Source organism: Canis lupus, chromosome 11 (genome assembly GCF_011100685.1).
Source record: "Canis lupus familiaris isolate Mischka breed German Shepherd chromosome 11, alternate assembly UU_Cfam_GSD_1.0, whole genome shotgun sequence".
In the NCBI taxonomy this organism is placed as follows: Eukaryota; Metazoa; Chordata; class Mammalia; order Carnivora; family Canidae; genus Canis; species Canis lupus.
The window spans coordinates 35,184,016-35,198,955 of record NC_049232.1 but is presented as its reverse complement, the minus strand read 5'-3'; the positions used below and the strand labels follow the sequence as shown (position 1 = coordinate 35,198,955).

The window sequence follows — 14,940 nt, the reverse complement described above, 5'->3', positions numbered from 1 at the left end:
ACTCCGTGCTGAGCTGGATGTGGGGCTCCATCCCACAACCCCGAGATCATGACCAGAGCAGAAATCAAGAGTCCAACACTTAACTGAGCCACCCAGGCACCCCTGTATTCCTTCTTTCTTTCCTTCTTTCTCTCTTTAAAGATTTATTTATTTATTTATTTATTTATTTATTTATTTATTTATTTATTTATTTATTTATTCATGAGACAGATTGAATGAGGGGAGAGAGAATCTGAATCTCCACACTGAGCACAGAGCCCCAGGTGGGACTCAATCTCACACCCACCAGCTCATGACCTAGGCTGAAACCAAGAGTCGGACGCTCAACGGGCTGAGCCACCCAGGCGCCCCTTTATTTTTTTCAAACAAACCAAGTTACAAAAAATCCTACTACATAAAATGCATTATGAAAACCAAAGGCAATTCTTTCAAAAGCAATTGTCACAGCCTCTCAACCTAGCTATGCATAAATGGAGGAGCTGATTTCTTAATTTTAAAGGGAATAAAACTTGTATATAATCAAATCAATCCCTATCAGTGAGTTCCTTGGGGCGGGGGAGGGGGGATAAAAGAAATTTTCCAGATCAGTAGTTGTAAAAGTTGAGTGTGCATCAGGATCACCTGGAAGGCTTGTTGAAACACCAATTACTGGGCTTCACCCCTAACGTTTCTACTACAGTAGATCTGGAATGGAGCTGGAGGACGTGCATCTCTCACTAGTTCCCAGGTGGTGTTGATGCTGCTGGTGTGAGGACCACACTTGGATAACCACTGGCCTAGGCCTTTAAGGTTCAAAGGTATTTGTAATTGATTCATAAACCAGAACACAACATGTTTAAAAAACCTAGCAGTACAAGGTACCATAAGGGTTCAAAAGAAGCTTCGGCGTGTGTGTGGTGGAAGAGTACGCTGCGCTGGCAGGATTTGAGCTGACTTCCAGGTCTGGGTGAAGATCATCAGAGAGGATGACAAAGGGCATCCTAAGAAGGGTAAAGGAACCAGGTTCATTTGAGCTAGGACTGGAGAGGTACATGGAGACGCGTTGGTGAAGGGCTTGCAATGCTATCCTGTGAGAAGTTCAGATTTCATGCACCAAGTAGTAATCTTCCACCCATACACTCTCCTCTTGTGGCATGCAGGCAAGAGATTTAGCTCTATGTTACCACCACCATTGTAGTACCGCATCGTATCAGCTTAGGTGAGGGAAGGCAGGTGTTTGCTAAGGTCCCAACTTAGACCTGGAGGTGGGTTATTTGCAATGCCAACTCAACTTACTTTTCCCTAGGTGGCGGGATGGGAAAGCTGGCAACTTTGGGCTGCCTCCTTAAACGCCTAGTAAAGCTTGTCCGAGCGCGGGCTGAGGTTGCCCACAGGAATAGGCAACTCCCTAGGTGGCTGCGCCAACTCTGGCTCTTGCTCCTCCGAGGGTCTGAAATGGGCACGACCACGCACTGGAATCCAGTGCCCTGCAACACGGGCGGTGCGCGCGTCGGAATCACCCGGAGGGCTGGTTAGAACGCAGGCCCCGATGCAGCCGGCCTGGGGGCGCACCTGTACCCAGCGCGCGGAGGACGCCGCTGCTGCGGGCCGCTCTGAGGCAAGGCGCCGGGGCATCCAGGACGCCCTGGGGGAGCAGGGGCCTGCGAGCCTGACGGGGAGGCGCCTCCGCCCTCCCCAGGTGGGGGTGGGGGCGGGGGCGGGGAGGAGGGCAGCGGGGCACGGCCGGGGCACAGCCGGGGCACGACCGGGGCACGACCGGGAAGGTGCGGCGCGGAGGGCGGAGGCGCCGAGGGGCGTCAGGTGCGAGCGCTCCGGGGACGGCGGGGCCGCGCCGCACGCGGCTGGGCCCGGGCGCCTCTCCTCCTGCCCGCGGCGCGATTTCGGCTCTTTCGGCCCTCGGCGGCTCCCATCGCGGCCCCCGGGAGCGGAGAGGCGGCGGCGGCGGCGGCGTGCGGGCGGGCGGGCGGGCGCACCCCCACCCCGCCGGCCCCGGCGCTCCGGCTCCCGGAAGCGGAAGGGGAGCGCGCCCGGCCCGGGCGACGGCGACGGCCGCGGCGCGGGAGGAGGAGGAGGGGGAGGAGGGGGAGGAGGAGGAGGGGGAGGAGGGGGAAGAGCGGCTGGCGGCCGCGAGAGCAGCGGCGGCGAGAGGCGAGCCCGCCGGCGCCGGTGAGTGTGTGCAGGCGCGGGGCCGACGCGGCCCCCCCCCCCGCCCCGCCCCCTCCCCCTCCCCTCCCCTCCCCTCCCCGCCCCGCCGGGCCCCGCCGCCCTCACCTGGCCGCGCTCGCGCCGCGCGCCCTGCCCCTCCCCGCACCTGCCCCCCGCCCGGGACCCGCTCGCCCGGCTCGCCCCGGCGCTCTCGGAGCAGCTGCCCCGGAGCCGCGCCCGCCAGCGCCCCCTCCTAGAACTGGGGGTGGGGATGGGTTCCTGCTCTAGTCCCAGCGATTGGGGGGCGGGTTTGGCTTATTTATTTATTTAGCCTTTTAATGTATTCAGCCTGTGCCCCGAGCTCCTCGCCTGGGAACCTCCGTGCCCGCCCGCAGAGCCGCGCAGGCCCTCTCAGCCTTTCATTCATTTGCGGACCCCTGGCGCGCGGCCGCGGAGGACCAGCAGCGGCACCAGTAGTTGGCTCCTTTAGTGACCTTCTGGTACCCCCACCCCCACCCCCACCCCCACCCCAGAGGGATTTTGAGAAAACAGCTTCTGGAAGGCAGCAGTTTGCACTTGTTACCATTCACTATAATAAATAGGTCGCTGGATTTTAAGTGGAGAGTCCATTTAAAGTTGTGGTTTCTCGAGATCTATTTGGGTCACATTTTAAAATCCCTTGTGAGTCAGAGGAGGATGTCTGTATCTCTAGGGCTGAGGGAGCCTGACCGGTTATTACTCGAAGATATTGCAGTGTAGCAGTCCATAAAAGTACAAGAGGGGGGGAAAAAATCAAGGTCATTATGGGTGGGTCATAAATCATCGTGTAAAGTTACAGCCTAAACGACGGCTAAGGATAATTAAGCGCACGTTAAAAAAGATGATGTGTCAAATGGGTGCTCAGCCTAGGATGCTAGTGTGTATGCAAACTGAAAAAAAAAAAATTCACTACCTGCCTCGTGGTAAAAATAACAACAACGATAGTTATCATTTGATGACTGCTTGACTTGTGCCTCCTGTGGCTTTTTGTGTAATGTCTTGTTAAATCCTTTCATTGCTTTAGGTTTTACTTATTTTACAGGTAAAACCCAGAGCCGTGTTTTATTTTGCTTTAGTTGCACAACCTCTTAATGGCAAAAAGACTTTTGAAGAAGAGGTGAGGTGAGAAATCAATTGGAAGGAAAGAACCAAGTGAGATTTAGTGTAGTGGAAAGAAAAGCTAGATTCTAGCCCCATTGCTGTCACAGTCTAGCTGTAGGGTCATGATAGGTCAGTGACCCATCCTGTATTCTTATCTATACAGCTAAGGAGTTAGGCTAAATTATTATTATTTTTTTTTAAATTTATTTGTGATAGTCACACAGAGAGAGAGAGAGAGAGAGAGAGGCAGAGACACAGGCAGAGGGAGGAGCAGGCTCCATGCACCGGGAGCCCGACGTGGGATTCGATCCCGGGTCTCTAGGATCGCGCCCTGGGCCAAAGGCAGGCGCCAAACCGCTGCGCCACCCAGGGATCCCAGGCTAAATTATTTAAGGCTTGTTTTAGCTTTTCCATACTTAGCATATACAACATTTGTAATTAATTAAAAACCCTTTAACATGTTAAAGGCACATTTTAAACATATACCTGAAGAAGTATTAGGAAAATTATATCAAAATATAAAAAATGTATATTTCCATATTTTTGGAAAATTGGTGTAGTACTATTATAGACTTCCTCATTTTGGATGTAAAACAGTGGGATCATATTAGGTCCCTTCAAACACTGGTGATTTCCGTTACGTGTAATATATTTTAGCAGTTGTAGTTGGAATGAATGGTATAGGAGCATATTTTAAATAATATGGTAACCGTGTCACACTGCCTATCTCTGGGGTGTTTTACTTAATAAGAGAAAGGTAGGTATTTTTAAATGCACACATGTAACCATCAGTTTAACAGGTAGATCCTAAAGAAGAAGTGACCAATGAATCATAACGTTTTACTTATTTGCCCATTGCTGGATTTTTTTTTTTTTTTTTTTTTAGTTCACAGGGACTAATTCAGAGCCTGTGGAAAAATGCATAGATAAAATAATGCCATGTATTAGTGAAGAAACTAATTGAGAAGTCTAGTATTGTCACCATGGAGTCTTTTTCTGGGTTTGTAATTGAGTGTGAGTGAATACAATCTTTTTTTAGCATAGAAGGCTACATACAGGTAATATCAGTATTAACAGGGATAACAGGGAAGGCAGAGGAAAAGCTATTTTTATTACCAGAGAGTTTTTCCCTAAGCTCAGTTTTACTTTTATATTAAGGCATGAAGGAATTTTATATTGCTTTAGTAAAACATTAGGGCTCAGATTCAGTTTTTCAAGTGCACTAAATATAAATAGCATTTTAACTTTAGTAGAATGATGAGTGCACTTATACCTCCTACGGAGTTGAAAATGTTTGAACTATTTTGTATCAGTGAAAAATACAGGTGAAAGATAATAAGAATAAATGGGGAAAAATCCCTTTTTGTTGTTGTCAGCATAGTGATTTTTTTGGTTAAGACTCATTGGTGAATTGAATAAATCTAGTTATTCACGATGTGGAATAACACTGCTCTCATGGGTAGCTACCTCACCAAAAATATCTTAGGGTGATAGTAGTTTTTTACTTATTTCCCTCTTTTAATGTACTCTAGGGAAAAGATGTGACATGCTCAGAGTTTGTCTTCTGCCTTTCAGACCCCCTCTTGCCCATGCTTTATTTACCTGCAGCTAGATTTAACGTCATCTCGTGTAAGCGGCAGGCTGGGTATCTGCTCTTTTCACCTACCTGTTGCCATTTCCCCAAAGGGCAGGTTAGGTAAAAATTAGTATTTTGCCACTCTCTGATTAATTTTATTTTAGTTCGCACTTTAATGTGTGCAGGTATGACCTCAACCGGGCTTCTGCTTTTAAGCCTTTTATCCGTCATTATGGAATGCATAACTTGACCTACTGCAGAATTTTCAACTTCAAGCAAGTAAGGAGTGATTATTTGTTTTAGTATTATTGTTCTTAAACTGTGCCTGCTTTGGTAAGGCCTGCTTTGAAGGATATCTGATTTAGTTTTGGTTTTGTTTTGTTTTGTTTTCAGTCTGTCTTGGTGCTGTGGGTACTAGAGGTAGGCAGCTAGTTTCCCTTCTCCTTGGAAGAACATGTGAGGTTCATGTCTAGGAAACACCAGGGCCTCTTTATTTCTACTTTTACTTTATCTGAAGGTTTTTCCTTGTCCTGTGTTTGCAGCAAAGGTTATCTGTTGCCTTCTGTCCCTACCCTACACTTGAGTTCTTCGCTTGCCTTTCCTGACCCTTTCCCACATCTCTACCTTCCTTTTTTTTTTTTAAAGTCTTTTTTTTTTTAATTTTTTTTTTCATTTATTTATGATAGTCACAGAGAGAGAGAGAGAGAGAGGCAGAGACATAGGCAGAGGGAGAAGCAGGCTCCCTGCACCGGGAGCCTGACGTGGGATTCGATCCCGGGTCTCCAGGATCGCGCCCTGGGCCAAAGGCAGGCGCTAAACCGCTGCGCCACCCAGGGATCCCCATCTCTATCTTCCTAAGTGAAGAGTCCCATGTAGACTTTTTTTTTTTTTTTTTTTAAGATTTTATTTATTTGAGAGAGAGCAAGCACAACCAGGGGGGAGGGGAGAAGGACAGAGGCAGAGGGAGAACCAGGCTCCCGGCTGAGCAGGGAGCCCAGTGCAGGGCTGGATCCCAGGACCCCAGGATCATGACCTGAGCTGAAGGCAGACGCTTTACTGATGGAGCCATCTAGGCGCCCCTGTTTTTACTTTCTGTTAGGGAATTCTGATGAAGTATGTCATTGTAGTGCAATATTTTTAACAGAGGTATTAATTTACATTTATTTTTCACTCATGAAGGTACATAGAGGAGCCAATGGCTTATGTTCAATTCTGCCTAGAAGGTAGTAATTTAAGGACTGTTCTAGAAGTGGGTTCTTGAAGCCATTGATACTGCAAGTATGTTTTGCTTTGACACTTTGCCCACCCACATTTTCACAGAGTCTTCTTGGAGAACTCAGCATTGAGTCAAAATTCTTCATTAGTTTCTGAAATCAGGTCCTGATTTGCTCTCATGGTTTTTTAGTCCTTAACTTACCAGCCCTTCTGCTTTTCCTTGAAAGATTTTGGTTTACAGGTTTTAGTTCAGCCACTCTATTTTAGATCAAATCTCTATTTTAAGTTTTCTGCTTGAAGAGACCCCATGCCAACACGTAGAAATAAAACTTCCCTGTATGCTCATAGTACCATACCAGCTGAAAGGCTGGGCTGTGGGAGGTTTCTCATCCCTGACAAGTGTCCTCAGGCTACTGTTGGAGGAGGTAGAGTTGGGGTATGGCTAATTGTATCAGGACTTTAAAGATAGGGCCCTGGAAACATTGTTTGATTCTGGAGTTTGTAGGACTAGAAGTAAAACTTACTTACCTTCCTCTCTCTTCCTCTCCTATTCCCCAAGCCCCTTTAAAGTTACTATTTTGAGAGTTGCTTTTCATTTGTCAGGCAGTTTCTCATTTAAGCATAACAACAATTCCATGAGTTATTTTTATCACCATTTTACAGATGGCTAAACGGAAGCTTGAAAAGAAACGGCAGCTTGGAGGCTGTGCCATAATTTGAATGTGGCTCTCTTTTTCATATACCACAAGATTAATTTCCTACTCTTGAAATAAACTGGATACCTATGTGATATTTTAAAAATTAAATTACCTCCTTGATTAGAGACAGCTACAGCCTGATTTTTAAAAAATTAAAAATAATTATATATATTTAAAGATTTTATTTTAGGGAGAGGGAGAGAGTCCACAAGCGCACGAGCAAGGGGAGAGATGGAGGGGAGAGAGAGAATCCTGGGGCAGACTCCCCACCTAGCAGAGTCTGACTCTGGTCCTGTCTCAGGACCCTGAGATCATGGTCTGAGCCAAAACCAAGAGTCAGCTGCCTAACCAACTGAGTGAGGCACCAGGCACCCCAGTAGCCTGATATTTTAGGTGGAATTATTTAACCTGGCCAGTTTTCAGGGTAGATAACATCAGAAGTTAAATATCTATATAAATATGTTTAAAATTTTATAGTTGTAATTTCATTTTAAGCTACAACTATAAATTTAAATTTTATGTATTTCTATATTAACCATTTTGGAAACTGGTATTTTATTTTGGTTTGCCCCATGAATTGTGGATTGTATTTCTTCAGAGATAACAATGTTAAAAATACTTAATGACTTTTTATAGTTAGGAAACTTTGGGATGTTCTTTGTTATCCTAAAATTACAAGGAATTTTAAGCCTAACATTGTTTATATACTACAGAGATTTGATTTGATTTGATTTGATTCCTTGGTGTTGGTGATGCTGTTGAATTAGATGAAATGGTCATCCCATTGTAAATGCTATGGTGCAGTGAAGCTCTAATAACTGTCAATGTAAAGTAGGCGTTTTCCTTGATTCTAAGCCATTAAGTGACCTGGGTTTGACTCATAGATGTTTGACTTGTGCTATTACCTAATAATACTGACAGGAAGAACTGTTTTGCTGAAACATTAGGAAGCCACCCTACGGTCATAGCCATAGCAGTATTATTGACTTTGGCCATGTTTCAGAACATTTTGTTGTACCACATTTAATTCTGCTTGTGATTTTTTTCTAGACGAAGATGAATTTGTTCATTTGCTCTTAGAGTAGCAGCCCCTCTACTTTGTCATTCCATATTTTGTCTCTAAAAAATCAAAAGTGCAGGCAAAGAAACCACTCTAAATTAGCTTAGAAAGTAAGAGTAGAAACAAATTATATTTGACAATCTAAAAATCATGGCTATAGAAAAATTGACACTGGGAGAAAATAGAGTTAAAAAAGTCTATAAAGGGGGGATCCCTGGGTGGCGCAGCGGTTTGGCGCCTGCCTTTGGCCCAGGGCGCGATCCTGGAGACCCGGGATCGAATCCCACATCGGGCTCCCGGTGCGTGGAGCCTGCTTCTCCCTCTGCCTGTGTCTCTGCCTCTCTCTCTCTCTGTGACTATCATAAAAAAAAAAAAAAAAAAAAAAAAAGTCTATAAAGGGAATGGAAATGCAGTGCTAATGATTTTGATGAATTTCTCACATCCTCAGTTAGTAATAGTTTCCTTTTGTTCTGCTAAGCAGTATGCTTAGGAAACTCCTCTAACTTGTCCTTCATTTCCTGTCTTGGAGAATGGTACCGCCCTTCATGGAGTCCCTAAGCCAAAAACCTGGGAGCAGTCCTACCATCTGCCCTTTGCTTCTAGTTGATCACCAAGTATGACCAGTTTTACTCATAGAATTCTTAATTTGCCCTTTTCCAGCATATCTCCTGCCCTGTGTTCTTTCTTCACCTCTGTCCCACTGCACTCCCCTTATAAGTCTTTGTTTTTGGTTTTCCCAGGTACCCTCATTTCTCACCAGGTTTAACCTGTAAGCCTAGCTTATTTTGTGTAGTCCGTTTGGGAGCTTTATCCATCCACCCAAGTCCATTCTTCACAGTGTTGCTGTTCTTTCCAAAATGCGAACTTCCTCATGGCATTCTTCTGCCTAAAATCCTTTGATGGTTTCCCACTGTTTTCAGTGCAAAGTCCAAACTCATTTGCATGGTTTAACAGTGTTTTTTGCTCTTAGATCACTCTTGTGAGTCATGAAATCTCTTTAGTGGTCTGTGACCCAACATTATATATTTTTATTAAAGTGAACTAGGATAAAATAGGATAGCAGTGTCTGAGTACATCACATGTAGTAAGGGCAAATATTTCATTACATTTTTTCCATTATATATTTCATATAATGAATATAAAACATGTCATAAATTTCTGTGTATACTGGTGAGGTCATAAAATATATTTCTTGGAGATGAGTGTGCTCAAAAGGTTAAACATGTTTTACTCCGTTCTACCATATGCAATGACTCTAGTCATTTCAGTCTGTTTAGGTTTTCTCTGCCTGCTTCTATACTTTTGCTTATTTCTCTTCCTTGTTCAGAAGAGCCTCCATTCTTTGACTAGCTAACTTGCACTTTCCACTCTCTCCAGACATCTTTTACTCGCTGTAAGAAATACCTTTTGTACTACAACCTAGTATATACATAAATATTCCCAAAACTGAAAAAAGTTCCCTGAACCAACATCCTTCCTAGATGAGGTGCATTCTTGCCCTCTTGCCCTCTATCTTACCTTGTCTTACATGGTATGGATCTTGTCTATTTATTAGTCTGTCTCCACTGAGGATGGGGCCCATCTCTTTTTTGTCTGTATCCTGTGCAAAGGCATAGTATATAGTCAATAGATGTTAATTCCATTAATAAGTACTGAATTGGTGTATGTATGTTATCTAGAATGCTACAGTATGGTTGTTTAAGCTTGAACTGTAGAAACTAACTTTTATGGTTGATTCTCTTAATGTTTCATTATAGGAGGATAACTTTTTTCCTTAAAGCATTTTAAACTAAAACTTGCTTCTATTTTAAACTCTTTATGTTTATCAATTGTGATTGGATAGTTCCAGCCTCACATCTTGAGGGACGTTACATTGCATTTTGTCTCATCAGTGATCTCAGAATCTGTTGTCATTTTGTGATTTGTGGTCAGGAAGTTTGATGAAGCCCAAATGTTGGACACACAATACTAATTTGATTTTATGGGAACTGGGTGTTTTCAAAAGAGAAAACTTTCCTGTATAATGGTAATCAAATGCAGATTTTGGGGGGATGGGTAGGATATGAAAACACAAAATCAGGTGGAGTTGAGCCATCTTATTTCTGAATTTAAAACTTTTGTAATTGACATTTTCATGAAATATTGAGTGACTTACAATTTTTATCTTTGTAAGAGATTATTTGTTTAAACAATTAATAGATTCTCATCGAGAACTCTCATTGAGGAGAGATCCAGTTGTTGGGATGAATGAATTCTTAAAAAAAGAATGAATCAAGATAAAACCTCTAAATGCAAGTACCAGAAAAATTACAGCACATCTTGGTGAATTTGCAAGTGGTAAGTCTACATTTAATTTTACATGGGGATATGTTTCTGTATTATGTGGCATAGTATCATCAAAGTCTTATTTTTAGATGCATGAAACAATTGTTCATTTGTAGAAAAAGATAATTGTAGTTGCATTATGTTTATTTAAAATTTTTCATATTAAATTTTAGCTAGACATTTTTTTAAATAAGAAATTTCTTTTTCCATAGAGAAAAGTAATCTGTAAGTAATATGAATTTCAGAAACATCCTCCTGAAATACAAATCTGATATGGATTTACAGCTGATGCTTCTATACTGCATTTTAAAAGATATTAATTTTATTTTTATTCTTATTTTTAAAAAATATTTTAAAAGCATTTAATCTTAGGGTGATAAATATAGTGGCAAAGAGAGGCCTTAAATTAAACATCTTGTGTAAAAGGTTGTAGTGTCTAATCAGAACCTCCTCAGCTACCTTTATTTTTCAGTTGGTTGAAAAGAATTTAGAAGTGCATATGTTTATTAATAAACTTAAAAGAACACATAATCTATACATAAAATGTGAAAGCTTTTCTTCTCACTCTCTTTCCTTCCTCAGCTCAGTAATAACCACTAGTGTTAACAGTTTGGTGGATGTGTTTTCTTTTATATTTTTTTTCTGTAAATATTGAGAAATTATTTATATGTATTTTTTTAACAAAGAAAGAATCATGTTATATAAACTTTTCTGTAATTTGTTTTCCCCTCCAATTGAATTATGAACAATTTTAAGCAGAAGAGTTGAAAAAAATTTGTGGTGTAATATCTGAATACTTATCACCTCGATTCTGCAACTCATATTTTATTAAACTTCATCACATGCTCATCCATCTCTCTGTCTACCCGTCAACCCACTTTATTTTTTTTTTTTTGGATCCATTTCATACTTAATTGCAGACATCAGTACATTTCTGCCTTCCGCCCCCTCCCTGATGTTTCAGCCTACATATCATTAACTAGAGTTCAATGTTGGTATATAGGGGTTTTTAAAGGGTAAATTTACATACCATGAAACGCACCATTCTTAAGTGTATGTTTGCGGACTTCTGACAAATTCACAACCTGTGTGCCTCAAATTCGTACCGAGATGGAGATCTTCATGAGGGAACTGGAGTGTTCCCTTATGCCTTTTCCTAGTCTCTCCATTATTCCCCTCTCTTCTAGGAAACCGCTGTTAAGCTTTTTTCTCATAACTTCTTTCTTTCATTCAACACTATGTGTGGGTAGCCATATGCAGGTCTAGATATACCTCCTTTTTTTCCTTTCTTGTTTTCTTTTAAAATTATAGTAGCTTGACACTTTAGATGTCTTATAATTTATTTGACCATTCCTTCCCTCTTCATGAACTTTGACGTTGTGCCCAATTTTTGTGATTACAAAAAGCACCATGTGGAACACCTTGAATGGGTACATACCTCTACACTCTAATGAGTACTTTGGTAGCTGTTACTAGAGATAAAACTGCTGGGTGAAAGAGTTTGATTTTTTAATAGATCCTACTAACTTGCCCTATAAAGATGATTGTATCAGTTTACATGCATACCAGTAATGGATGAGCATGTCCTTTCCTCCATGCTGTCTCATCATTGGATAATCATGTCTTTCAAAAATTTTGTGAATACAAAGGATAAAAAACACGCCTAGTTATTTCATATTTTCCTAATCAATAATGATTAGCCATTATTTTTTTTCCTTTGTGAATTGCTTCTCTGTGTATTTACTTTGTATGCCTCTTACCTGTCATGTATTGTAATGTTTTTTGAAAGGGATACTTTGTCTTTTAATTTTGCTTGCAGTAAGTTTTAGGTTTCAGAAATTTTAATATTTATGTGGTCTTGTTGGAGACGACTTCCTCATTTCAAGATTGTAAAACTACTTGCTATTTTCTTCTACTAGTTTTACTTTGTATTTGAAATTTAGAAGAGAAAAATCACTGTGAACTGAGGTGGCAGGAAAAATTTCATCTGGAGAGTGAGATTTAAATTGACCTTGAAGGGAACCCTGGGTGGCGCAGCGGTTTAGCGCCTGCCTTTGGCCCAGGACGCGATCCTGGAGACCCGGGATCGAATCCCACATCGGGCTCCCGGTGCATGGAGCCTGCTTCTCCCTCTGCCTATGTCTCTCTGCCTCTCTCTCTCTCTCTGTGTGACTATCATAAATAAATAAAAAATAAAAAAAAAATAAAAAAAAATAAATTGACCTTAAAGTATGAATTGAATTTAAATAGAGTAAGCTAAATTGTAGGGACATTTCAGATAGGAAGGATGAGAGAAGGAATACTTTTTCAATATTTATGAAACATTCATAAGGCTGATGTGGAGAATCACATAAAACTGAGTTTAAAGAGAACATTTGGCTAGATTTCTTGTAAATCATTTTGGCTAATTTCTATCCTTTCCTAAATTTTGCCTTTTGATGTTATCGTTTTCTGTCCTTTAATAGTTTTCCATCCCCTTCTTTTCATAGTGATTCTAGTATTCTTCCTGAGGAAAATACGTAGTAAGATTTAGTGGCCTAAAAAGGCAAGAAAGGAAAGCTAGTTTTCTCCTAGAATAGTTTGGACACTGTAAATATTTATGTAGTCCAGTTTATTAGAGTTGAATTATAATATCTTAAAAAAAACAGTTTGTGCTGTAGTAATTTACATCATTAATGAACTTAGTCACAGCACTCAAGTAGAGTCACCAGATAGCAATCTTAAAAAATGTGGAAGTACCAGTATGTCCACTAGTTACATCAAAGTTTGAGTTATGAACTCACCTTTTAATGTATAAATTAGCATGTTAGAATCTCCAGCTAATGAAAGTATTTTACAAATGCCATCCTTAAGACCCAGCAGCAGCACTGTGTTCAGTTTGATTGTTGCTCAGGATGTGTAATAGTTTCTGTTCGGCCATAAGCCACGCCTAGTAGATATTAACTGAGTGGAGTGATTCTGCAACTCTACCAGTTATGTGTTTCTGGTTGTAATCTGATTTGGAGCTCTTGGAAGACTACTGTTTGCTTCTCCGCAATCTAGCTGTAAAGCTTATGTGGCATTAATTTTCACTAATCAGGTATTTAAAAAAGAATTTAACATCTTATTTATTCTTTGTTCTATTTTTCTGTTCTTTACTTACTTCTCCTTGGGGATGCTTGTTCTTTTAGGGCTTGCTGTCTACATATGCTTACATGCAGGAAAATCAGACACATTTGACTCTACCTTTCAGTATCTAGTATTTTCAGTTGTGAGGAATCTCATAAGAAAAATTTGTTATTCTCTGGTGGAGGAGAATACAAATAGAGTTCAAAAAAATTAATGAGTATTTGCTAATTCTGCTACTTATTTTGCTGGCTTGTAGGCTTCTCTGTTTCTAATACTAATAAATTTAGAAATAAATAGTGAAATTATTCTCTGTAATTATTGGAATTCATAGTCTGTTTTTTTCAGTCCTAACTGGAACTGAAACATTACAAGAAAGAAGGTACATGAAGTTAATAATATTGAACATGTTGAGAGACAGAGCCTTCTGTCATTTCTTTTGGCACTTGATGGTTGGCAAGGCTGTAAAAATAAACATTCTTTTTAATGTTTCTCATTTTAGCTATGTAGACAGCTTATCATTTGTATTTGAGCTCCTTTAGTTTTTAAAACAATGATACCCAGTAAATTAAATAGCACACTTTATCCTCTGTGACTTTCCTCACTTTAATGATACTGATAGGTCTTTTAATTTTCTAATTAAAAGGTGATGAAGTTCAACTTTTACTTTTTTAAAGGCTTAGGCACTATTTCTATTTTAAAATTCATACATAAGTACTAATTTAGACCATATCTGATTTAAACAGTTGGGTGGTGGTGCATTTGGTTTCTTGTCTTTTTTTTCCTACTGCTCCAGTATTTGCATGTTCTAAGGATGATAGGATCAGGGTATTACTTTAAAATTAGCTAATCCTAAATCATTTTTCTTTGTTCTGGTATCTTTGTAGCTTTAAAGAACATTGGCAAGGCCCCTAAGGGGTGAGATCCTGAGGCTCTCCAACTGATGATAGTGAGGGATAGAAGATGAAAATCTGGGAGTCCTTCTTGCCTCATTCCTCTGTAACCCCTAATATCCAGTCAGTTAGTAAAACATACTGGTTTTATTGTAACTATTTCCTCAGTTGATCTCTTCTCCAAACCTAATTTTGGCTTTTGTCTTTCCTTAGCCTAACTGATCTTTAATTTTATCCTTGACACCAGAGTTTCAATAATTTATTAAAGTATAAATACCCTTCATGCTCCACTGTACACTTTATGACTTATGATGGCAATTGTAATACCTCCTACAATTTTTGCCCTTGTATGCTTCCTGATGTTTCTTCTGTTTACAGTGTTGTTGCCACTTTTCTTTGCTTGGGTAACTTTTACTCTTTTAAAGCTGAACTCAGATTTCACCATCTATAGGGAGTCCTGCCCAAATTTAGCTAGTCCATATCCTCCATGCCTCTGGGGCCATCTTGTCCACATATCTGGACCTTAACATGTTCTATTAAACCCAGTTTGTGACTCTTCCACACTAGACTGTTAGTTACTTTAAAAAAAGACCACATCTCATTCCTCATTGTATCTATAATAACTGGTATGTTGTGGTGGCTCCATGAATAAATTTGTTGAACTGAGGTCAACTCATTGCCCTAACATTGAAGTCTTAGGGAAGCTTTTGGATCGGTGGTCTTTAGATATCAGTCAGCTCTATCAGAGACACGTGGGGAACATTTTAAAACATTTTATTGGTT

General features: G+C 40.8%; 1 protein-coding gene and 1 long non-coding RNA gene across 5 annotated transcripts in view; one reads left to right on the top strand and one right to left on the bottom strand.

The window, feature by feature from the left end:
• Window positions 1-332: 332 nt before the first annotated feature.
• LOC111098047 lies at window positions 333-1,683 on the bottom strand. Its single transcript, XR_005366395.1, has 2 exons — window positions 1,276-1,683; window positions 333-980 (listed from the first exon to the last, which is right to left on the bottom strand). It is a non-coding gene; the product is annotated as an uncharacterized LOC111098047 (long non-coding RNA).
• A 347-nt stretch (window positions 1,684-2,030) lies between these two features.
• The window catches only part of ZDHHC21 (zinc finger DHHC-type palmitoyltransferase 21), a 62,260-nt gene continuing 49,350 nt past the window's right edge, over window positions 2,031-14,940 (top strand). For 3 of the 4 annotated variants that reach the window (XM_038552417.1, XM_038552418.1, XM_038552415.1), the window contains exons 1-2: window positions 2,031-2,166; window positions 10,034-10,171. The gene's annotated coding sequence lies outside the window, so the exon portion shown is untranslated. Of the gene's footprint in view, window positions 2,167-5,119; window positions 5,141-10,033; window positions 10,172-14,940 lie in introns of those variants that run through there. The other variant, XM_038552416.1, reaches the window with a different exon arrangement.